We start from the raw sequence: 25,907 nt of genomic DNA, 5'->3' as shown, positions 1-25,907 counted from the left end.
AGGAAGAGGGGAATATGGAGCGAGGGATTGTGAGCAGGTTGCAGTTTGCATTTCGGTACGAAGGCTAAAGGACAAACGTGTCAAGCATGAAACGTATTGTAAATAGGGCCACCTGCTTTAAACCAATTATTGGAACTGAATTGAATTGCACTTTGTTTTCCAAAGCACAAGGCTCAATACAGAGGATTCCTATTCATGGAGAGGTCCTTTCCTGGTTGATTTTTTTTGTGTTTGTGTTATATGTTATTTCAAATAGGAGGGAGGAAGAAACCAAGCAAATTCTACCTAGATTGTCTTTGTTTTCAGTTTTATTCATGCTGAACAAACTTTTAGATTAGCCAGGACCCATCTGCTTAATGTATGTTGTACAATTTTAACTTTAAACACTCAGGAATTTGTTTAAATTATTACCTATCTCACTCTGTCTAACATTAGAGTTCATGGAAACAAAAGCTGAGCTGAGAGCTGGGTAACCTAAGTTCTACCACAGGTTTTGCCAAAAGCAATCCTTACGACTTTAGACAAGTCTATTTGTGAAAAGAGAGGGTGTGCTAAAAAAGAAATCTTAAAAATGACTTTATTAAACATCTCTTTAGTGCCTATTCTCTGCTAATCATTTAAAGATATTCAAGTGATCTAACCTCTTTCTAGCTTTAAAATTACATGATTGTGGTTTTCAGAAAATCACTGAAGTATAAAATACACAGGGACTGATTCTCAGAAAATCACTGAGGTATAAAATGCACAGGAACTGATTCTCAGTTTATATGCTTACTGTTGAAGGTCTTATTTTTAGGAGAGTCTAGAGGTATTGGGCATTGACTGCACGCCTTGCTGATAAGATGTCAGGTAGGGAGAGAGGTAGAAGCAAGTGAGGCTGATTTGTTAGTGATTCCAGAACCTACGATCAGTGGCAGCTTTTGCCAAACAAACTTAGTTTATGTCAGAAAGTACAGATCATGAGTGTGATGAGAAGCGTGTTCTGTCTGAAAAGTTGACGGGACCACCGTAGCACTTTATGGCAACAACTGATCATCCTTGTCATAGAGAGAATATCAGCACAGCTAGCCAGAGAGATTATCACTATCTTCTTGGTGCCTGGATCCAGGCTGGAAGACATCTTCTACATCACTGGAATCTCTCTGGGTGTTTGCTAGGGAAGTTGGTGGGAAATTTCTCAGTGGGAACTATGACCCTGTGTGCCCTCGTGTCTGATAAACTGTTGCCTCTTAGCTTAGCTGCTGTCTTCAAATAGCCATGATTAGCCAGGGATAGAGTAGTATTTATACTTGTATTTTTAGGATGACTTATATTGTCCTGTTTGCAATGGTGCAAAAGCCCTGTGGAGTCATTATTCTTAATATTATCTACTATTATCCGTTTATCTATTATTGTAGATTTAAAAATAAAACTGAGATGTGCAGAGGACAGGAGTTGGCAAAGCTGGTGGAACCCTTGGCAGAGCTCAGGTTCAAGGTCTCTGACTCCAGGACATTTTCTTTTCTCTGTGTATAGCCCCCCAGTCAGTGTAGGCCAGGTCTGAGCTTCAGTGCCCTGTCAGAGAAGCACAGTTTCTCTGTTTCAGGCCTGCAGGCTGGATCATAAAGCCTTGAACAGGTAACTGTCGTGGTGGAGATGGAAAAGCAATTTAGCATATGTGCTGGGTCAACAGAGTGTTTTGTGTGTGTGTGTGACATTTAATGTTTATCATAATAGTCAAAAGAAGTATCTTGACACAGCCATAAGGACTGCGTTTAAGTGGAACTCTCAGCTTTCAATGAATCTTCAGTGGAGGCTGAAAAGCAAAAGATGGTTCTCCTAAATAACTATGGAAACCTACAGGAGCACATTTAAAACAGAAAACAGAGTAATTTGAAGTACCTTTTTAGGGCCTATACAAATGCATAATATGATTTATCTTAAAAAGACTATTACTTTAGAGTAATTTTACATTGACAGTCTCTGAAATATTTAATGACTCAAATGGGTATATTTAAAAGGTTTCCCCATTCCCGAATTGCACGGACAGGGACGAGGAGCATTGTGGGTGATGCTACCTCTTCCCAAGCACAGATCATTCCACAGAACCAGGAGGGCGGTGTGAGTGACTGTGAGTGGAGTGAGGGCAGATACACATATGATTTTCCAATAATCTATTTTTTAAAAAGGACATAAGCAAGGGCACTCGAAGAAGAAGCTACTTGGAAAATTGTTAAGAACAATAATAGGATTAGCCTTATTTTCATTTAATTTGGAGTGAAATTACCTGCTTGGCTATGTTTTAAGTCAGGGTTGCCATGGCAGCGGTGGAGGCAGTCTCAATATAGGGGATGATGTCATGTGCCAAAATTATCTGTATATTAGCGTACGGTGGGTTAGTAATTTAAGCTTCATAGGCTGTATGTACATTAGATGAAACTGACTTTTTTTTTTTTTTTTTTTTTACGCTAGTCAGATTCTCATTTTATGCAGGTTGGCTTCTTATCAATCCCTTACTTTAATAGAGAGTTACCATTTCTAGTTCACTTTATAGCATGGTCTAGTCATTATTTTTCTTGCAATTAGAAAGGAGATGTGTAGTGGTAAAGCTACCCAAGTGTTTTTTTTTTTTTTTTCTGAAGAGATTTGAGGTTGTGGCCTGTAACTTGTACTTCTAATAATATCAAGAAGAAAGAAAATTGATTTCATTTCTGAGTTCTCCCTCTGTGGTTTCTAAATTAAGACATGATGGTTAATGGGATTAAGGTTATAGAATCTTGGCTGGGAACACTGAGGGAGCATTTACTCTGTTGAAAATATGAACTTATGTAACGAAAGAACCAGGTGTCCATCCCCTTCTGTCACAGGGAGTGTGTAGAAGACAGAGAAGGTAAGGAAAAAGAAAATAAAAATAAATGCATTGAAAATGTTTTCCAACACAAATTTAAATGCACCAATTTCTTAACTTCCATGACTGAGCCTCAGCTCCCTGAGACAGAGCCTGGAAGCCTCAGAGTCCCTTCCCAGGCTGTCCACAGCTGCCCAGTTGGCTCCATCCTGGCTTCCTCCCTGCCAGGCTCAACCAGTGAACCCATCCCTGTCTTTATGTTAGTGTGCCTTTGCATCCCTGGTGCATTTGTTCAGCTGCACGCCTCCACGTGGAAATCCCCTACTGCCCATCTATTATTGATCCCATAATCATAATGCTTAGAGGGGCGTGCAGAGTACCTGGAAGAACACTACAGAAATAATGCAAGTGAAACAAACAGGTTATGTGATCTCCCTCCCAGGAAAACAGCCATAAGAAATGCAAGAACATTTCTTCCGCTTTGGATTAGGGCTGCCTTTTTACTTCAAGAGAAATATCTGTTACTTTATGATTTTTTAAGGTGTAAGCTCTATTTTTCATGAACCAGCATAACTTGACCCTTTTGCCTACCTGGTGTAGGCAAGTTTACAAGGGAAACTCTGGGCGACAGTTGTGTAGCCTTAGTTTATTTTGTTCCCATTAACCCAGCACAATTTTACTATTAGATCAATCTAATCAGTGATTGGCTGAAGTTAAAACAAAACTTCAGAGAAATGGGGAAAGCTGAGTGAGCCTCAGAGAACCCTTGAAGGGTCAGTTAACGCCTCCAGTGTTTACTCAACTTGTCACTTAATTGATAATTGACTTGGTGTCTATTTAATTTCTAACAAGGGAGAATTATAGAGGAAGACGCTGAGTAACAGACTCCCTGAAACCAATCCTTCTCTCACCCGCCCCAAAATTAAAGGAAGGAGGCATCATCTTCTCCTGCCTCATATTATTATTAACTATTTTGAATTCATTTTACAGAAAATTTGCAGAACACAGAGAGTTGCTGTATATCCTAAACCTAGCTTCCCTCGTGAACATCTTACATAACCTTAGTGTAAACCTAGCTTCCCTCGTGTGAACATCTTACATAACCGTAGTGTAATTATTGGCACCAAGAAATCCATGAAGCCACCGTGCCACTAACTCACTTTTAGACTCTGTTTGATTTCCTCTGGCTGTTGTACTGATGTCTTTTCTGGTCCAGGGCTCCAGCCGGGGACCCACAGAGCATTCGGCAACTGTGGCTGTTTCCATCTTTCTTTGTTTCTATGAACTTGACCTATCCCATGCTAACAGTTCCATCTTTTGGGAGAAAAATGGTTTTGGAAAAGCAATGACATCATTTGTGAATATGGAGGAGACCATGCATCAATGCTCCAGTGCCACCAATTGAAATGGGCAGATTTGTTTTTTGTGTTTTCCTTTATGATTTTTTTTTTTAATGTTAAGACTGGGTCTCCTTCTGTCTCCCAGTCTGGAGTACAGTGGTGCTATCATAGCTCACTTCAGCCTCAAACTCCTGGACTCAAGCCATCCTCCCACCTTAGCCTCTCTCGTATCTGGGACTACAGGTGCAGAACCCTGGCTAATTTTTTAAATTTTTTGTAGACACAGGGACTTGCTATGTTGCCCAGGCTGGTTTCAAAATCCTGGACTCAAGTAATTCTCCTGCCTCAGCCTCCCAAAGTGCTGGGATTATAGTCATGAGCCACAACAGCCAGTCCCATATTTTCTATCTTAAATTTGGATTCAGTAATTTTATTTCACAAACCTGTTGTAAGGTATGCACCTGAACACTTTTTTATGGAAGCAAGTATAGCATAAAGAGGAAATAAATATTATGAAGATTTATAAATATATTTACATATATCTAACAATAAAACTGTATAATATATGTACATACAGACACATGTATATATGTATATATGTACACATTTCTCCTTTACTTGAACCTCTACATACCAGCTGAAGGTCTAAAGACATAATTAGCATGATATTGTAGCTCTATTCATAAACCCCTCTTTTATTTAAAATGCCATTTCTATTTTTTTCAATAGTGTATTTTTTCTAAAAAAAACCCATTTACTACTAATAATTACTAGTATTGGTTATATAACAGAAAAATGTAAACAATAGTTGCTACTGCTACTTGGAGATACTACTATTCCCATTTTATAGATGAGAAAAATAGGCTTCAAAGAAGTTAAATATTCAACCATCCAGCAAGCAAAGAGGCAGAGTGGAGACTTGAACAGAGACAGTCCCAAGGTATATTTCTTCCTCTTTTTAAAAGAGTTGAGATCACATTTCTTTGCTAACTTTAAAACAGGAAGATGAAAGCAGTGTGTGGGCACTCCACTGTCATCCTAGAATTTCTTCAGCAACTTCTGCCTCAGTGCATACAAAGAAAGTGCCCACCGCTTCTGATTTCTACTCAGCTCTGTTACTATGTGGTGGTGTCACCAGCGGCTGCTCTTCCACGTTTCTTTCCAGCGTTATTAACTAGACAGTAATGTAATCACCTTAGCATACTTGCTTGTTAAGCATGTTTCGGGGTATAACATAATGATGGATATTATCAGGCTTCTAAGAGGACACATGGATGACAGGCTCATGTCACCATGAACTATCGCATAAAGACGTGACTAATCAGAGTTGTATATGCAACGACCCACTGAAGTCCTAGGCAGGTGGAGAAACCTGGCCATCCCACATTACCCCAAAACCTAGGTACCTCCACCCTGAAACTCAATAGGCAAATAATGTGAATTTTTTTCAATACCAGCTAATTCTACTGTATGGAGAATTTCTAACATGATTGGTGGCTTTCTTTCACATGCCTTATCCCAGATAGTTTTATTTTCACCTGGGTGGATTAGGCACCCTCTCCACAATGTCTCCTGTGGGGCCAATTTCCAATCTCCACCTTTTCTCTCAGCTGGTGGCCAGGGATGGTTTAATTCCTTCACTGGGCAGTGAAGGAATTGCTGGGAAAAAAATGCTGCAACCCCGCAAGTGGAGTGAAGGAGGCAGGCTGTGTTTTAGAGGTTTCAGTCAGATGTGGTTTTGCAACACACGTTTTCCCTCCTGTCTTTCTGAAAAGCAGCATCTCTAGCAGGCACTGAAAGAAGGGTCTTTCATGTCGGAATTAACCTGCAGGAGCAAAGAAGGTGGCTCTCCATGAAGGGGCAGCTGCACTCTCTGATTCGCTACCAGGAGCATATACCCTAGGAATTATTTCCTGCCCTCCCCTCTCCTTCCTCATGAAAGGGATGGACTCACCAGCAGGTGCCCCTGCAACTCGGAGAAGACACTGACTGTCTTATTTCCTAGAATTAAGCCCAACTTTCAGATTTCTTCACAAATTCTAGAAATAGCATTCTAGAGCAATCCTTTAATTTGGGTTAAGTAAATACCAGAATTTCAATAAAGTTAAAAAAAAAAAGATTTCAAAGAATACATATTTGAAATATGGAACATTTTTCTGATTTATTGAATGGTATGGACAAAATGTAATATTTTACCCCAAGATTCCATAAAATTGTCCCGACTGAGGGGTAACAGAGAAGAAGAAAACATCCCCGGTCTCTAAAGATGGGAACAGTAGGAAAAATTGTTATCCCAGCAGAGAATTCCCGGTCTCCATCCTTACCATTCTTAGGGCAGAGATGAACTCTGCAGCTCTGGTGTCATACTTCTCTCATATCAAATTTCTCCAAATTAACCTCATTTTATTGAAAAATACATTTCCTATAAATTATTTAAGCTGTAGGCAATGAAAAAAAAAAACCTCTTTTATGGATTAAAATTCATTTCGCCAACTATGAAATACCTGTTTTTTATAATCACACTTCCTTCTTTTTGTATGTGGCCCTTAATCCTGGAAACAATAAAAAAGTAAAACTAAATTAACACTGTTAAATACATTTTTCGTTTGAAAACACACTGCCTTCTAAAGGGCCGTTGTGCCCGCTCCAGTTTAGTCATTCTCAAATAATGCTGCTTAACTCTCATTTATTCCTCAAATCAACCAGTTGGCACATCCTCGTGTTCCAATTGTACATTTTGATATTTTCATTTAGAGTTTCTCTCGAAGCCATGAATATCTCATTTTTCTCTTTCTTCTGAAAGTTTGCACAATTTCATGGAGGACTGGTTAGGAGAGTAAGGTAATTTTGTGCAATCCAATACTCCTCCAACAAATGTGACATTCTATGGCTTGGGTTCCTTCCTGTTGGCACATGCTATCCAAGCTTAATATGTCCTTTAAATGAGCACTGGCCTAGAACATTAACGTTTCCCACCTTTGACTTTAATAAATACGAGTACCTAAGTTCTTCTGATTCAAATCTCTTTAGAGAATCACAGTATCATTTCTTAATAAAGATATATATCATAAAGGCTTTGATTTTTTTTGAATCATAAATTTAAAATAGATGGCACCTGAGAAATCTCTGAACACAATCCCTTTATCGTTTGGGGAAAAAAAGAACTGCATCATGAATAGATCGTGTCCTTTATCCTCCTCTGAGGAGTGCTGTTAGTTGGCTAGAAGAGAAACCAGGTTTTCTGTCTCTGTTACCACAGCTGGTTCCAGCAGGCTAAGAAGCCACTCTTACCTATCTTGGAGAGCGATGGGCAATGCCCTCTTTCGTTTCTTCATTACCTTTCCATGATCAGGCCGTAGACGCATAGTTGCTAAGCCAAGATGACTGATTCAGACCTCGGTTTGAATGAGACTTGGGCTCTAGTCTTGGGTTTATGACTTCTGAGCTTGATGACCTAGAGCAGGTTTGCTCTGGAAGTCCCAGATCGCTGTCTGTGAAATGGAAGTGATTGCCATGTCCCTCGGAGAGCTGCTAACTACAGCAAATGAGCAGACACTTGGAAAACCCTTAGCACAATGCCCACCCCACACAGCAATTGCTATAACTAGCTGCACGTTTACTGCTGTAAGAAGCAGTGCCATAGAGAGTTCAGATTTCTGCCCTACAATGAAAAAAAAAAACACCTTTTGAAATACAAAGTGTTTTGAAAAATGATTTTAACCTATATCTAGTTCTAAAAGTCTGTGCTCAGCAAATAACCTTCAAATTTTTTGAGTTATAAAAACTGTTACTTCTCCACTGGACTTTTAAAACATTGATCTTACTTTGGTTATGAATTGTGTGACAATAGCAACAGTAATAATATCACTTTAAAAGAAAAATTAGGACCTCAATGGTGACCCTTCCTTGTTGTCTGGAAATATAATTGACCATAATCAGCACTGTTTAACATTCAGGGTTGTTTTTGTATATGCCCGTCAACTTTGTGAATGAAAATCAAAATGTTATCCCAGTTTAGATCCTGTATGTCACTTAGTAAAAATGAAATGTGAGAACAGTGGAATTTTGACTGAAGTATGTATTTACCTATTAAACGTTCCTCTCCAGCTTTCACGTGCACGGGACTCACCGGAGATCTCTTCAAAATGCAGACTGTGATCTAGCAGTTCCGGAGTGAGTCCAGAGATTCCCTGTTTCCAACAATCGTTCGGCTCTGGTTGGTGCTGCTGTTCTCTGCTCCAGAGCCTGAGTTGTGAGAGGCTAGGGTATTTGTGAGTGGCGTACAGATTTGACAAACACAGAAGTAAAACCGTAACTAATTATTATTCATCATAATTTCAGGTTTTCCTCCAAACTGAAAAACATTGCAGTAGTTATGCTATTTTGGAATTTGATGCAAGCTCTTTTGTCTTTGTTGAAATGCTGTGTGATATTTATAATGGGCTGCTGGGACAAGATGGAGATGATCCAGAAAGCCGAGGTTCAATATTGAGTTTCAGATTTAGGATTCACAGACTCACCAGGGTCTCACTGCTTAGAGACTCTGATTTAGTTTTCGGAACCAGCCCAGCTGCCCAGCAGATTACTATGAATAAGAGGTGACATCAAAAGGGTATTAAAAAAATCACAATATTTCAACAGCTTCCCTATGTTTTTAGGCAAAGTAGCGTTTCCAAGTCTATTAACAGCTGTGTGTTGAAAGTAAAATCATTTTGAGTTCTTTTCAAGAACATAGAGTTAAAAAGTTGAGCGGTTTCCTTTGTTGGGGATTTCTCAGTCTTTTGATGTCAGACCATTGGATGTGACTCTCAGAGATCAGGTAGAAGATGTTGCAATGTGCCAAACAGATTGGACCCTGAACCATTTCTTTTTGGCAGGGTATCAATTAACATCTGGAACTATGGGTTTGGATAAGGCTATGCTTCTTGACATGGCGCAGAGACTGCTCTGGCCTGAGTCCTGTCAATATTTACATTCCATTTTGCACTTTATTCTGCTAGTGAGCTCCTTCCAACTTGCAGTTTCCTGTTTCCTATCCATTTTCTCTGTCTGGGAACTCTCTATTTTGCTTTATCAGCAAAGCCTTATTTGTCCTTCACAGTTCTCAGAGGAGAATTGGCCTCGGAGTGAGAAGAATGAGGAATTAAAAATGGTGTTCCTCCCCTTCATAGCGGCACCATTTGGGCTAGAGTCTAACTCCCAGAGTTTTGGTTTCCTGACTAGAAAAAGAGATAAAGATACTTGCCTTGCTGGGTGAATATGAAAGTAAAAGTCAGAAACCTACCACTTTACCAGGAACGGAGACAGACAACCCTCATATCCATTAGTCATTATCATGCCATAGTGTGATCAACAACAAATCAGCAATGCAGGTGCAAAGATGCTGTCCGTGTTCGGAGGAGAAAGAAAGCATTGCTCAGGGAGGTCATCGCAGAACGTGCTACAGAAACACCGGGCGCTGTGTAGCCTCAGCGTGGGAAGCGTGTACACAGGAAGAGTGTTGGCTGCTGTTGTGGGCATGGTGTGTGTAAAGAAAGAAGTGCATATACTGGATTGCTTTCTCCCGTAGAACTCGGATAGACGCTATGTGCATAAACACATTCCGGAAAGACGGGAGAAAGTAATCCCAGTGTTTTCACAAGATGATAGAAATCACTTTAACATTTTGGATGGGCGTGGTGGCCCACGTCTGTAATCCCAGCACTTCAGGAGGCCGAGGCAGGCAGATTATTAGATGTCAGAAGCTTAAGAGCAGTCTGAACAGCATGGTGAAATGCCCTCTACAGTAAAATTCAAAAATTAGCTGGGCATGGTGGCATGCACCTGCAATCCCAGCTACTCGGGAGGCTGAAGCAGGAGAATTGCTTGTACCCGGGAGACAGAGATTACAGTGAGCTGAGATCGTGTCACTGCATTCCAGCCTGGGCAACAGGGTGAGATTCCATCTTTAAAAAAAAAAGAAAAAAAGAAATCACTTTAACATTTTAAAAGCAGGCCCTTGAGCAAAACTCAAACATAATACATTTTCCATGGTTAAATGCTTGTAAAATGTTCACTCTGTCCCTATATCTCATGGTATAAGGAAAACAGTGCTTTAGGAAAATTATGATTTTGGTATGTTGCATAGATTGGAAAAAAATAAATAATGAGAAAGTTGAAAGAATAAGACACTTATAATTTATAAGGGTCTGCTCATCATGGGAGTAGAAAAAGAAAGGAGGAGGATCTTGCTTTTGGTAGCCAGGGAAGCCAGTTGCTCAGCTTTGCACATGGCTACACCATGATATTTCAGATTTCACCTTGAACTGGAAACGTGTTCAACACCGAAATGTCCAGGGCCTGTGGCTAGAAAGTTTGTCTGGGTGTGTCTGAGTGCTCAGGGATCTACATCTCAATGAACACCCTCGAAGAGTTTTCACTGAGCTTTTAGAAACGTAGGGAAGGATCCTAGAAAGAATGTTGATGCCCTCAGCCAGGCGAAGGAAGTTATAAAGCTCCATCCCGTGTCTTTGCACCCTCACAGGGCCCGGGGCACTTTAAAATAAAAGGGCTCCTTGGAGAGATTTTAAGGTGGTGCCTTCCAATGACCTGAGAAATCCTGTTCATCTGAACTTGTAGCTCCCACATATGAGATCCTTGATTTTTGGAAGGGGTCTTCATATAATGAAGAGGAAAAGACTTTTTCCTATCTTTGAGATAGCAAAGAGAAGCGGGGGAGTGGATGGGGCCTGGCTTAACTGAGAGTCAGAGGATAGCCAGGGAAACTTTTAGGCTAGAATGAGAAAAAAAAAATTGAGTTATGCAAAATGATTTGAAATGTTCAAAGCAAGAGTGCACAATGAATTGGGAAGAAAAATTATTTGATGCTCAGACAGACCTAGGGTGCAGTCTTAACATTGAAGAATGCTGTCTCACCCTGTCCAACCTGGGTGACAGGGTGAGACTCCATCTCAAAAAAAAAAAAAAAAAAAAAAAAAGAAGAAGAAGAAAAATCACTTTAACATTTTAAAGGCAGGCCTTTAAATCAAACTTCTTGAATCAAGTCCTTACTTCATTCTGGGAGGCTGTAATGAGAATTCTAATGTCAACCTAGCAAGCTTCTGTGAGTGCAACAGTTCTGCCAGGCAAGGAGCTTCTAGAAGGTGGTGCCCCTTCAAATAAAATGAAACTGTTATTATTCCATAGTAGAGCAATCCAGGAAGTAAAATTATGTGTTCATTGTATCTAGCTCTTGAAACATTTGGGCTGGAGACTTTTAAGCAGTGATTATATTCTAAAGTGTGTGAGTGTTCATGCCCACGTGTGTTTGTGTGTGCGTGCACATCAGACTAGAGAAGAGGGTAGATGTGCATTCATTTACTTTGTATTAAGAAAAGGAAAACAATGCAATATGTAACCCTAATAAATGAAAACACATATGTCTGCTTTAAAAATAATTTATTCTCTACAAATGTGCTTTGTACATGGTGTGGGAGTTTTGTAAAGCATGAAATGGGACTTGAATTTATAACCCATCAGCGCTTCTTAGATACCTTCTAATTTACCACACACTGTGAGAAGGGACAAGGAAGGCTCTGCTGGCATCCGTCACACCTTCTCCAAAAGTACAGGATCTATGGTGTAATTTTTCATGACAAGTCCCCCCTAAGTAACATAAAAGCCACAGTGTTTTCGAAAGCTAACAACATGAGCACAGTCATCAAAATGTGGTCAGAGCCACCCTATGAGATCCGTGATTTTCCCCGAAGCTGAATAATCCATCTTTCCCAAGTCTTCACCAAATTCCAGAGTGCTATTTTTAAAGGCTTATAATGAACTGCAATAAAGCTTGAAATAAAGTGTTCATTTTCTGGACATAGATGCGAACTTTCTTTCTATTTCTGGCTTTCTTCTTGCTCCTCTTTCTCTTCTGTTCCCTCTAGTTTTTTGTGTATATGATCTCCTTTCACCCACAGACACATGCACAAATAAATACACACACACACACACACACACACACACACACACACAATCCTGAACCAATAAATCATTCTGTTTTTCATAAAACACAAGTAACAAGCCTTGGCAGTTTGTTCAAATGAAACCCCTAGCTATATTTTTTCTTACTTGAAGAATCCAAATATTGTAGGATATGTGTGTGTGTGTGTATATATATATATATACAACCTAGATGAAAAATCAAAATAGTATACTTATTAGTGCTGGATTCAAAATGAGCTAGTCATTATTTAATGCCACTTTACATGATAGAAACATATATCAATGTGTCTCTTTTTCTAGGTTTGTTCTCTTAGAACCAAAAGTATTCACTGCTTTAGAATTGAAAAATCTAAATAGGAAAACAGAGACTCCTCATCTGTCATCAGCATTTTCTTTTTGCAATGGATCGAAATTTGGCTCAGTAAACTCTGTGCATGTGTGACATTTTGTTGGGAACATCAATGTGTCATTTGAAGTCAAGCTTGCCACTGGCTTTGCAGGATGGCTTTGCTGTGCAGGTGGCGGGGTGCACGTGCAGTCCGGGAGGTTCCTAACCTGAATTTTCTGCGACGTGCTCTAGAGCTGCAATAGACAGCCCCATCAGACACTACCAGTCTAGGGGAACATCTAACCATAGTTAGCAATGGCCCTCAATCCATGGGATTGGAACTTATCCTGAAAATACACTCCACATGATCTCTATCGTGAGACACGTGGACTGTGGTTTGAAAAATATCGTTTGATAAATGGGGTTTATGAAAAAACTAAAATAGAAACATTAAAAGCAGAATTGGGGCTGTCCTTCACCACGGCGCTGAAATGGCATCCAAGGGCAGTTTCCTGTCCCAAGTCCCATAAGTGTATTTTCCTGATAGTTTGATACCTACCCTGATGACTTACAGGTAATTTTAGATGTGGGAGGATGCATAATGATGTCTGCGGCCTTCTAAATCACTAGAGGCTCCTGGGGAAAAGAGCCAGCCAACTGTGGATTGGGATCCCGGCCCTGTGATTTATCCCGCTGTGCTGTCTTGGGCTACTAGCTTCAGGGACCCTGTTTGCTTTTTGTTTTGTTTTGTTTTCAATCTATAAAGTACATATAACGATATCTATTTTTCAGAGTTATTGTAAAGACAAGGGTAGGAAACACTAATGGTTTGGCCTTGTCCTTGGTATGCTTGGAGCTGCAATGATGAAAGTGGCCATTGTGCCCCCCTCAGAATCCTCCAGTGACTTCTTGCCCTCTTTCTGACCCTGTCCGTTACCCGTGGGCAGCTCCTTCCACATTCAGCTTCCTACAGATGCCAGGTGCTTCCCTCTGCCTCCTGATCTTGTGAGGCTTCTCGTCCACCACCCTGGTCTGAGATCTGCCCTGTCTTTGCCCCACATAATTTAATGGTCTTTTTCTTTTTCTCTGAGCGAGCAGTACTTCATAATAGTAGTGAAATTCTAAATGACTATGACCATAATTCTAGTGCACATAATCCTAAAGCACATAATTCTAAATAGTATGCACATAATTTATGGTGCATTAGTTTTCTGATCCTTAGGGAGTATATACTAATAGTAATCATGTGACTTAAGATCTTTTTATTAATTCCATGTCTTATTGTGCTTACCATATATTAGCTCATTTAGTTTTACTAACGACCCTGGAGGTTTGAACAAGGATTATCCTCATTTTGCAGATGAAAATATTGAGGCAGAGGAGGATTGTGTAATTTACGCAGTATCACACAGCTCAGGGATGCAGACCAGGATTTAAATCCCAGCACTCTTAAGTTTTAGCTCAGATGGTAGTTCTGACTAGTTTTGTATGACGGGAAACTTCACAGATAAAGCTGCATTATTCCCTGCAAGTGCAAGTGCACGCCCTCCTGCTGACTCACTGAAAAGTGAGGCTCTGCCAACTCCCTCTTCTCTTGACTTTGCAAAGTGCGTGGCCTGTCGGATGACAGGGGCTCCATGCATGTTTATTAAATGCAGGACTGAACAAATGAAACACAAAAATAGTCGTTCTTTGGGGCACATTAACGTCAAAGAAGGAAACTATGACAGGAGACATCATTAAGAGACAGCTCAAAGGGAACAATACTGCTCTAATTGATACAATTTAAAATAAACATTATGAGTGATGTGATGGAAAACGATGTAGACAGACTTAGGTAAACACAGTTGTATTTATTTATTTATTTATTTGTTTATTTTTCTATGAGTTATTGGGATACAGATGGTATTTGGATACATGAGTACTTTAGCCGTGATTTGTGAGATCCTGGTGCACCCATCCCCTGAGCAGTATACGCTGCACCATATATGTTGTGTTTTATCCCTCACCCCCTCCCACTCTTCCCCCAAAGTCCCCAAAATCCACTGTATCATTTTTATGCCTTTGTGTCCTCATAGCTTAGCTCTCACCTATCAGTGAGTACATACGATGTTTGTTTTTCTACTCCTGAGTTATTTCACTTAGAATAATTGCATTTTCTTTACTGGAGAAAACGATTGAGATACCCATTCTTGGAGGATCTTGTACGTGCCGCATAACTATCACTGTTTTCCATCTGGAGGACTCCTGACATTTTAGCATGTGTTATGTAAATAACAAGTCATTGGAAGGAACTAGAAGGATGGGCATTTTTGACTGTGCGAAAAATCACGGTTACTACAGGATAGATGAATGAGGAACCTCTGGGTTTGGGTACAAAGGTGGGCCAAGGTGAGCCGGGCGCCTACTCTTTATGAGAAAACCACTGGGAAAAGCAAGGATGTTTTAGAGCAATTGTGAGTTTTAGCCTGAAAATAAAAACAGTCTCCACCTTCACTCCTAACTTGAAAGGATTTTCAGAGTAGCCGACTACTGGGGGTGGGGACATTAGTGGTTGGCTAAGGGGTATGTATCCCCAGTCTAGGTGAGACTCTCACCTGCAGCAGAAACAAAAATTCAGAAATTCAGAAGCTTGGGGGCTTTTTAGTCCTTGTCACACAGTTCTTTTAAATTCTCCAAATTCTCAAAAGAATACGCAGAAATGCCTGTGTATTTTCATTCGATACAGAAAAGGCATAAGCCAAAAGTAAGGCATCATTTGGGCATAACAAACAAAATAAATTAAGGGGGGGAATATTTTAACCACAAATTTGAATGGAAAACCAAAGAGAGACACTAGAAATCTAAATGCCATAAACAACATAGAAGCAGAGATGAGCAGAGTGAATTGTGAGAAAGTTTGGCAAAAAACATCTTCACAAACATGTAAGATGTGAAGATTTCCCTGATCATAGGAGTGGGAAAAATATTTTATGCCACTAGGAATATATCAACACTTAAAATCTCGTATAAAAGCTCAAATTCAGGAATATCTCGTAACTGCTTCCTGATACATATTAATTACAGTGTGACAAGAATAGCTTTGGGATATGCTCAGATACAGTGCAAGTTCACCTTTTCCCCTAATAATTAAGTTCCCACCTATGCCAATGGTTGATAATATAAGACATAGCTAATTTTGATTGTGAAAAGTGATAACATTATGTCATATATTATAAAATGCTCTATAAACAGTAAAGCACTATACATTGATAAAGCCCATTTTCTAGGAAAAACAGAGAAAAGTAATCAATTGGGAATAGAAGATGTTATGTGGGTGAGCCTGTCATTTAAAATAATTGAACCATTCCCTTATGAATACACAGTTTAAAGTATTTGTGAGTTGTTCAAGCCAGTTCTTAATACTTAACTTTGGCAGTGTTGGCTGAGGCTATAGTTCATATTGTTGATGAAACAGGGTCTTTATGGAGTACGCCCTTCAGTTTACAAAGTTTATTTGTGACTGTTGACAGTATAAACAGCTCTGAAAATTTAGACACTTCTCCATATTGTCTTCATGGGTTTATGTTGCTATAAAGATACCGCAGACAGTGGCTTAAATAACACACACTGATTTCTCACAGTTCTAGGGCTAGAAGTTTAGGATCAAGGTTCCAGCTTATTTGGTTCTGGGTACGCGTTGTGTCCTGGCTCATAGATGGCACCTGCTCGCAGTGTCTTCATGTGGCGGGGAGAGGGCTCTGGAGTCTCTTCCTCTTTTTATAATCTCATCATGTTGGCCTCATCCTCGTGACCTCATCGTACTGTAGGTGTTTTCCAAAGGCCTCAGCTCTTAGTATCATGACTTGGAGAGCTACAGCTTCAATATATGAATTTTGGAGTGACATGACATTCAAGCCAAAGGCACACTGTATCCTGTGAGTTGCATGCACATTTATCAACTGCTTCTCCTGCAGCCTTTGCATGTAGCCTCTTTGGCTGCACTGATGTCTCCTCCGGCTGTCCTTAGTCATTCTCTCATGCTTTAGAATAGCAGTCACAATAGCATGATCCCTGACTGGCTCCTCTGATTCTACCTCCAGAACAAATTAGAGCACCTTGCAATCCGCTCCAAGAAAGAAAGATGCCCTAAATTTCCCGGCCTAAAACTTCCTATACATGATTGAGATTTGGCTGTCCCTGTCTCTTAGTGTGCTGACATCTCACTGGTGTTGTAAAATGTGGTCAGGGCCCGAGGCCCCATGTTGAACTGTGAAGTAGAGCTCTCTCAGCGCACTGGCCGCTGGGCAAAGGTCGCTGTGCACATCTGGAGGAAAGGAGGAAACGTCGTGTGGTCCAGGTGTTGTGCAGCGTCTTTGTTGTTGTTCTTATTTTCTAATTGTTGTAAAATGCAAGCTTCTGGAAGGCAGTGTAAAAACAGTGGAACCTGTGGCTAGCAATCAAAGACACATGATGATGCTAATTCCCTATCTGCTCACTGTTCCCATATTGTGTTCCCTTCATTAAAGCTAATGGGAGCACTGGGAAGGGATCAGGAGACGAGACCTCAGTAAATTGTTGATTCCTCCAGAAAAGAAAGCTGCTTTCCCTTAAAGGCATGAGCACCATCAGGCACTGATGTCATGTGCTGGGGACACATCTCTTGTATCAATATCAGAATGCTCAATTAGCCATAATTAGAGCTGGGTTGGGCAGGAGTAATTTCATCATCACCACAAGGAGGTGGAGAGAGAGCAGCGATGACACTTTTCCTTCCCATTACTTCCCCCCAACGTGCCTCAATCTATTCATTAGACCCTGTGAGGATCCACATTTTTGAAGCCCTTTGCCAAATTCACATAAGTGTGTTTCAGGCTGCATGGTAGAATGTATTGAAATAAAGCCCCCATATTCATGGATTTCTTGCAGTAATGCCTGTATTGGTAGGTAGGTTCCAAGAGTATGAATAGAAAAAAAAATGAGTGGAAGAAATCTATGAATTATGAATATTTCATAAATGAGATGTAAAATTATGTGTGCTTACCAGAAAGAAAAAAGGAAAAAAGAGAGCCATGTGGGAACAGTTGTTTTTGTGGGGTTTGTGTGGTTACAGGGGTGACTGAGGCCCCTATGTCAGGTCACCTCTGCTGGGGGCTGCCGCACCCTGGGCATCCTAGCACGTGGCAGTGACCTCACAACAGGAGTCCTGCAGACAGGCTGTTTCCTCACTGGAGAAGAAGTTTCTCTTGAGGGCAGGGCTTGCTGTTCATGTTGTTATCCCCCTGAGACTTTCTCACAGACACCTGGTTTCACGCTTGCTCCAGTAAACGTGCTTTGTGGGGAAGCTATGAGATGGACAAGCCGGCGTCTATCTGAGTAAGAGCTGGGAGATGCTCTCGTGGTAAGGGCTGGTGGATGGACACATAAGAGGCAGCCGTCCACATGAGCTCTCCATGGCACGATGTGGCTGACGTGAAACTGGAGGTCAGTTACCATTCTTTCATTTATTAAATTTATTTTCAATCTATTTTCACAAGTTATTTCTGGTGACTTGCTGAAAACCTACAGAATCATATAAGGAAATTGGTAATGAAAGCCCAGAGGAGTACATTAATTAAGCATACATGTAGATTCACAAAATTGTGAAGACCAAAATTATTTCCAGACATCTATGACAAAAAGAGAAAGTTGGTGATTTACCACATTCTTATTAGCAGAAAGGAGAAGGTTCTAGATTTCTCTCAAGAGTGGCAATGCTCTTCTTAGCACGCAATTTGAAAATAAAATTTAATATGGGGCTTTATGCCAGAGTCACAGAGTAATAAAAATGTTTGCTGCTCTGAACAGCAGAATCCAAAACTGTCAGAGCAAATTACCTGTGAGTTTTCCTTAAGGTAATATTTTTTTAAGTCAAGCCAATGCCATCCAAAACAACTCAGAGAAGATGCAAGAAACACGAACAACAACAAAAACAAAACCTTTAAAGATTTCTCTCTTCAGCAAAATGTATTGAGTGCCTTCTACTTGACATTGCTTTGCTGAGTATGGCAGGACATGGGGAAAGGAATGAAATGGGATCTGTCTTCAGGGAACCCACAATCTCCTTGGATCATACGGTGGGAAATTATCGTAGGTGGAATGTAGCAAGGAGTGTCAGAAATACAGCACGTATTCACTGATTATGATCCCAGGGAAATGGAAAGATCGTTTCTGCCCAAGAGATTGGGAAAATGTTCATCATGAACGTTTCATCTGAGAATTTTATAATGAAGAAATTAGGATGAAAGGAAAGAAGCAAAAATCTAAATGGAAAAATAAATGCAAGAAAAGACGGTTGTAATCCCTTCTAACCCACTCCCCGCATGCACCTTCACGCGCCCACCCACTGCACACTAATACATACGTGTTCTGTGACATATGTGTACTATGTCCTGTGACAAATCTGTACTAGACACCATGTAAATGGCTAACAAGTCGTTTGCAAACAAATTCAACGTACAAATCTTAGCGCTAGTGCTGAGACCTCTTCAGAATAGTCATCATGATTTAAATGTTTGTTTAAAAATTTGCGAGCATCAAGTGTCAATCAAAACTGAAGCTGAAACATGAATGAATGTTGAATTCTCATGCTTCTCGGTATACTTCCTTTTTAGAATTTTCAGTTTTCTGCTATTTTTGACCATAACTCTTTGGTATACATTTGTTTCACTTAATTTTCCTGCATGCTAACTTCGTTTGTGAGATTGAAATAAAATTGAAGTATATTAAAAAAAAAAAGTGTATTTTGATTCAAACCTTGATGTTTAGTGTGGAAAACATGTAAAAAATTAGGCCAATATATGTGAAAATTACCTTGCTAAATGTGAGGAATTTCCTACTAATGTGACACAATGTGTTTACCTGTATTGAGAAGCTTGGTCTAAATTCAGCTGTGGCAGTTGTCCACACAGAGCACCCAGAGGCCTTTGTACTGCGTGCAGTCGTGACTCGAAGAGTTACTGCCAGCTGCTCCCCAACTTGGAATAGGATGTTCTTGATTAAAAGGATCGTGGAATTAAATAACTCCAAACTGAATGTGCTTTTGTGTGTCTGTTTCCTCAGAAGTCTGGGGGTTGGAAGTTGTTTACACTGATTTCTTGTGAGACTACATTCCCATTTTTGGAAAGCTTTTCTTTTTCATATAAAGTCAGTTTGAGTATGTAAACTCGGTAATGAAGGGCAGACGATCAACTAACACTTTAATCTTGATTGTATAACTGTACGCAAAATCCTTATACTTGGCAATCTTTCTTTCCTAATAATATGTGGCTTTAACTTAAACCAGACTCTCAAAGTAAAACTGTCTTTAAACCATGATACCCAAATAAAAATGTTTCTTTTCATGCTGCAAAGAGTAAGGGTTTCGAAAAGTTCAACGACTTAGGCAAGGTATTTAATGGAGCTGAAGTTCTATTTTCTTCTCTGGGAGATCATGTAGTTAGACCAGGTCTATGTATTCATTCATTATTTTAATTTTTTACCTACCTTTTCCAGGGTCACTGCTTTTCCCTGCTCCATCCTACGTTCTGTCATAGAGTTTACCATCTGTCAACACATAATCAAGCAAATACATACACATTGCGGTGAAAATCAGGAATGAAATGTGGTAAATCAAAAGATAACTGTAGAAACAGCGGTGAAAATAGTAAGAAAAGCATGAGATGTGGAGAGTTATCAATGATGCAAGGAGGGATGTGAAGGAGGCATATCAATCCCTGAAAGCAGTTTAAAAATGTTGTGGGCGTATCCTCCTTTAAGCTGGAGAAGAAATATGAACCGATTTTTTTTTAAATTTCAGTTAATTTTATTTTTATTTCTGGGGTACATGTGCAGGATGTGCACATTTGTTACACAGGTAAACGCGTGCCATGGTGGTTTGCTACACCTATCAACCTATCACCTACGTATTAAGCCTCACATGCATTAGCTATTTTTTCTAATGCTCTTTCTCCCCCCACCCCACCCCTGACAGGCCCCAGTGTGTGGTGTTCCCTCCTGTGTCCGTGTGTTCTCATTATTCAGCTCCCACTTACATGAGAACATGTGGTGTTTGTTTTCTGTTTCTGCATTACATTTTCAAGATGATCAGAAGTGAGCATTTCAATTGTGAATTGGTGAGTCTGGAACATTGGTTCTGAGTAGCATTGTTGACCTCAGATGTGGGTCCAGTGCTGACTCTGCAGTTCCTTGTGATGTAGCCATGGCCTATTCACTGAATTGCATCTTAGCTGTAGAATGGAGAACACGATGGTACCTGCATGCACTGGACATTTAATGGGATGTAAGCCCACTTTTTTGGGGAGTGTCTTAAATCCCCCCAAATTGGCGAGTCAACAATGACAGAACACCAACATTGAATATGCAGTTTAACCATAGTTGAATGGACCAAAGCTTTGCACTAGACCTAAAGTACATTCATGTAAGATATAGGAGAACAAACAAAAAAGCACAAAGGTACTATTAAGTCAGCATTTCGAGCATTTAAACAAGCAAACCACACAAAATGAAATGCAACTGTGTCCCTCTGTCTGTGTACAAGGGAGCTTCTTCTTTCTTCTCCCTTCTTTCTTGCCTATTAAACTCGTCTCTCCTTAAAACCAAAAAAAAAAAAAAAAAAAGCAACTGTGTGTCATATGAACATACATATGTAAGTTCACTTTAAAATATGTGATCGATTTGTATAATATCTAGTAACTTGACTAGTTAACACATTTTGATCAAAACGCAGTTATGTCCAATATTTACCAAACTAAAATTCATTTTCAATGAGACTACTGAGGGGATAAAAAAAATATGATGAAAGAGACAATCTCCTATCCTAGGAGTTAATTTTTCTTTTTTCATGTAGAGACTGATTTGGCAAAGCACCTGAAAATTTCATAATACTCTCTTACCCTAAACCTTACTCTGAGAAATTATCCTAAGAAATTAGTCTAAATCACTGAAAAATGCCTTCTAGACAAAAAAATTAATTGTGATGGTATAACAGATAACAATAGTTATGAAATGTAAACATATCGGGCGTAGGAAATATATTTGTAGAGGTTATCGTTTTGGATGTCTTAGGAACAGTATCTCTTCAGTCACAGGAAGCTGATAAGAGGCCTTGATATTCTCCCACCAGAGGAGTAGTTTGCTAAGACTTCAGAGTGCACTGCTGAAATGGGAGTGCCTCTCGCATCTCAGGTACACACCTCCTCTGACGCCTCTGTAGCTCTTGTAAAGTGAGGTCAGTGCAGTGCTTGAAGTCACAGATGCTATTCTGCAGGCATGTGACCTCGAGCCGCATTCTTCAGCCTGTGGGCTGAAGAATTTCACCCTCTACAAAATAATGAGAATAATGGGGCCCACATCATAGGGTTCTTGTGGAGATTAAAAGGGTTACTAAGTAAAATATCTTGGAATAGGGAATGCTCAAGAAAGCTGTCAGTCACATTGACCAGGGTGGTCAGGGTGGTCCTGGGGTTGCATTGGTGAAAGAATTATTGCTTATGCAAATCCTGCCTGGTTGTACTTGCTCTTAATTGCTGAGATTACACTCTGTTTCACAGGCTCTTGTGATATTATATTTGACTATTCAACAAGTATTTATTAAGCATTATGTGTTAGTCGCACTTCTAGACCCTGGAGACAGCTGAATTAATAAACAAGAGGCAACTGCTTGCCTTGATGAGGCTCATGCTAGTAGAAGAAGCAACTTGAAAAGAATTCAAGAATCTTCATCAACGTCATGATAGTTACCTTTCAGTTTTAGTAATTAAAAACGCATTGACTCTATGAGAAAAAATTAGAAGTATACCCTGACAGGTAAAAATAATTAAGAAGATACAATTTTAAATAAAATTTTAAAATAGTATTTAAAGTATTTTTGAAACCAGTACATATGTGATTTTAAAATAAGCATAAGTTATCTCAAATTTAAAACCTTAGGTTATGCATTCTTGCTATAGAATTTCTACTATATAGGTAATGTGTTTTCTCTGTTAGATTTTTACTAGTTCCTGACCCCCCAAATAATTTAACATGTCAAATACAGATTTCTATCAGTGTATTATGAATATATTGATCTTTTCAGGATCATAATATTTTAAATGTTAAAAACTGATAGATTAAAAACTGATTTTAAATGTTAAAAACTGATAGATAAAACATGCTGCAAATAACTTTTATGAAACTAATACATTCACTCATTTGCAACTCATAAAAACATAATATTAAGGAAGTAATAAAGGACAGTAACTAAAATTTTATGTGAGAAATGTATTTGAATAAAAATAAATATGTATTTTTTTAAGTTATCAGATAAATCTTTTGAAGACTTGGACATGATTCTTTCTGTTTTAAAGTTTGCATGTAATGAAGTCAGTGTCAACCATGACTTTTAAATCCATCACCTCCTGTACATTTCCTGAATCAGGACCATTAATCACTGCTGGGTGCCTACAGGCACTTTAGTCATGGGAAGCTTTCTCTAATCGACATAAGGTGTGCAGCTTCTCTCTGATCAAGCGCTGCCCGTCATCCTGACAGTGGGAGAAGCCGTGGCAGCAGCGACCTGTGGATGAAGTTTCTGTGCTACTTGATGTAGGGACCGTCACACTGTGATGTATTAGTGCATTTAATAGCTGAATTTTTATAAGGGTTGTAAATGGATATCATCTAATATTAAAAATAATGCTCAATGGAGCTCATATCATAAAAAGAAACATAACATTATTATATTGCAGTTCATGCCCACAAACATCCAAACTGTTCTAAGGGCATTTGGTGAAAAAAGGTAAAAAATAAATAATATTGCAACAACCCCAAGCTTTCATGTTGATAAATAACGAAGTAAGTAATGGCATAAACCAAGTAATCAGTTAGGTAACAATAACATCGTAACTGGATGCTGAATGAAAATCATACTGCAAGGTGAGGCATACCTCTCGTTTGCATTCCATGGAAACATACATAGTAGTTTTCAAATCATTAAAACTAGTTTTTAATGTTAAGAAATAAACTTCAGTGAAAAGACATATATTAGCAAATAAGATTTAAAATACTTTAAAATGTATATTCCATTTTCGTTGCAAAGAACTCAAGCATTACACACAGAAAATCCTGGATTCTTAACAGGTGTTAGCTTGGACTTGTTCTATGTAATCAAGATAATTTCATTGTAATAGATAAAAATATAATTTTTAAACTTCTTAAATTATGATAACAGCTGATGTTATATCTTACTCTGGTAAAATATATTAATTGCATCATTGGAGATGCTTTATAAATAATTGTGAATTAGTGATTGAATTACCAATAACTGTAAAGAATTCCATAAGTAAAGCATAATTTAGTTTTGCCTGTTCTTCATCTTATATAAAATTTTCATTCTGTTCTGTTATGTAAAAAAAAGAGCTGCACCCTGTTTTTAAAGCAGTTTCAACAGTTCTTTCATCTAATGATTACTGAATGTGTAGTACAAACAAGGGTTTTTATTACAAAAAGGATTGTCACTAGTTGTGAAAGCACACATTTAAATATTTAGAGAGAACTAAATAACTACTAGAAAGGTTTTCTTTTTAACAATAAATACCTATTCTTTTTTCTGTTTTAATACATTTTAATAAGTGGCCATATACTATTATTTGCACGTACCCTTATGAATATCCTGACAAGTGAAAATAAAAATACATGTTTAATTTCCTCCTCCTTTTAAAAACTATATATTTTATTCCATTTCTTTCAACTACTCAAACAATGCTTAAGGGGCAAAAGGAATAAAATATCAGAAAAGAATACTAGATTTATAATTTAAAAATCAAAGAAAAATAATTATTTAAGATAATTATATTACTTTAAAAAAGACTCTTATGAAAGGTTTCCTGGCTTTGACCTTTCAGCTAATAAAGTGTGGGGGTGTGTACGCATGCCTGTGTACACACAGACACACACATATAAAACTACCTATTATATGGGTACAAAAAGTAGTTAGAAATAATAAATAAGACCTACTATTTTAGAGCACAACGGGGAGACTATAGTCAATGATAACTTCACTGTACAATTTTAAAATAACTTAAAGAGTGTAATTGGATTGTTTGTAACTCAATGGATAAATGCTTGAGGGAACGGATACCCCATTTTTCATGATGTGCATGTTTCACATGGCATTCGTGTATCAAAACATCTCATGTAACCCGTCAGTGTGTTCATCTACCATAGTACCCACAAACATTTAAAATGAAAAAACAACAACTACATATTAAACATATAAAAGGCCAGGGCTGGTTTCTGAGAAATAGGTACTGTGTCTCAAATAACGAAACATTGGTTGGTTTGCATAAGTGTATCAGTGAAATATTCACTGTTCTTGCAAAGTGATAAAGGTCTTGCAATCACATCTTTGTTGCCAGTGCCAAGGATACTGTGATGTACTTGAGGGAGTCAACAGATGACAATCGGGAAGCATCACAAGGATGAAATTGTTTCTCTTTCCCTTTTTTCCTTCTTTTTAAAAATTCTAGAATGACAAGAAAGAGTTTTGTTGTTAGTAGAAATACATTTCTTCTTATACACAAATGATTTGTTGAGATGTATGCTATTTTTTAAAATAAACAACTTCAGAAATATTGCAACTTATTTTCAAGAAAAAATTTAATCCCAGCTACTCAGGAGGCTGAGGCAGGAGAATGGCATAAACCCGGGAGGCGGAGCTTGCAGTGAGCTGAGATCCGGCCACTGCACTCCAGCCTGGGCGACAGAGCGAGATGCTGTCTCAAAACAAAACAAAACAAAAAAATTATATTTTGCATAAACTTCACTAGTAGGGTATTAATGGTGACAACAGTAGGTGAATACATGAAAGTTAAATATCCTTTTGAAAGTCTTCTATCTAGCACCAAGCAGAGTGCAAACATTCAACTGATATTCAAATCCCTGGGCAGGTGGAAGAACCCTAAACAGGCTCCTGACCAACCTGCCCAGGAAAAGCTCTGTGTAGGGCACAGGTGCATGCAGCAACACCATTTGAGGTAACAGTTTTTCCATGTTTTCAGACAAAACATGGATTCCTTAGAATTCTATTTTCATAGCTTTCCAATTGCCAAGAAAGGATGCTTGCAAAAGTTAGATCTTCTGTACAATAAACATTTGTTATCAAAGTACACTTCTCTGTGATCTTACTGGTAAACACTGTTATAAGAGAAAAATAAATGTAAAACTTAAGCCATAAATGTTTTTCCACGTAAGTACTGCGAGTAATTTTTATTTGATTTTATTTCCCTAATTTTCTATTTTGGCCATTTAGCTTGTTTTCCTGTTTTATATTTTGATGGTTTTTATTTTTTCCGTTTGCTATTTTATAAGATTCTGAGATAAATGTCAAAGGTATGTGTGAATATCCAACATTATTCCCGTAAGATAGATTCCTAAA

The 25,907-nt window shown here is 38.7% G+C and overlaps 1 protein-coding gene across 1 annotated transcript in view; it reads left to right on the top strand.

The window, feature by feature from the left end:
- CSMD1 (CUB and Sushi multiple domains 1) overlaps window positions 1-25,907 on the top strand; it is a 2,034,615-nt gene that overhangs the window by 999,995 nt on the left and 1,008,713 nt on the right. The gene's annotated exons all lie outside the window — the stretch shown is intronic.

The sequence above is a fragment of the Macaca mulatta genome, chromosome 8, assembly GCF_049350105.2.
Source record: "Macaca mulatta isolate MMU2019108-1 chromosome 8, T2T-MMU8v2.0, whole genome shotgun sequence".
NCBI lineage: Eukaryota > Metazoa > Chordata > Mammalia > Primates > Cercopithecidae > Macaca > Macaca mulatta.
This window is presented reverse-complemented; position numbering and strand designations above follow the sequence as displayed.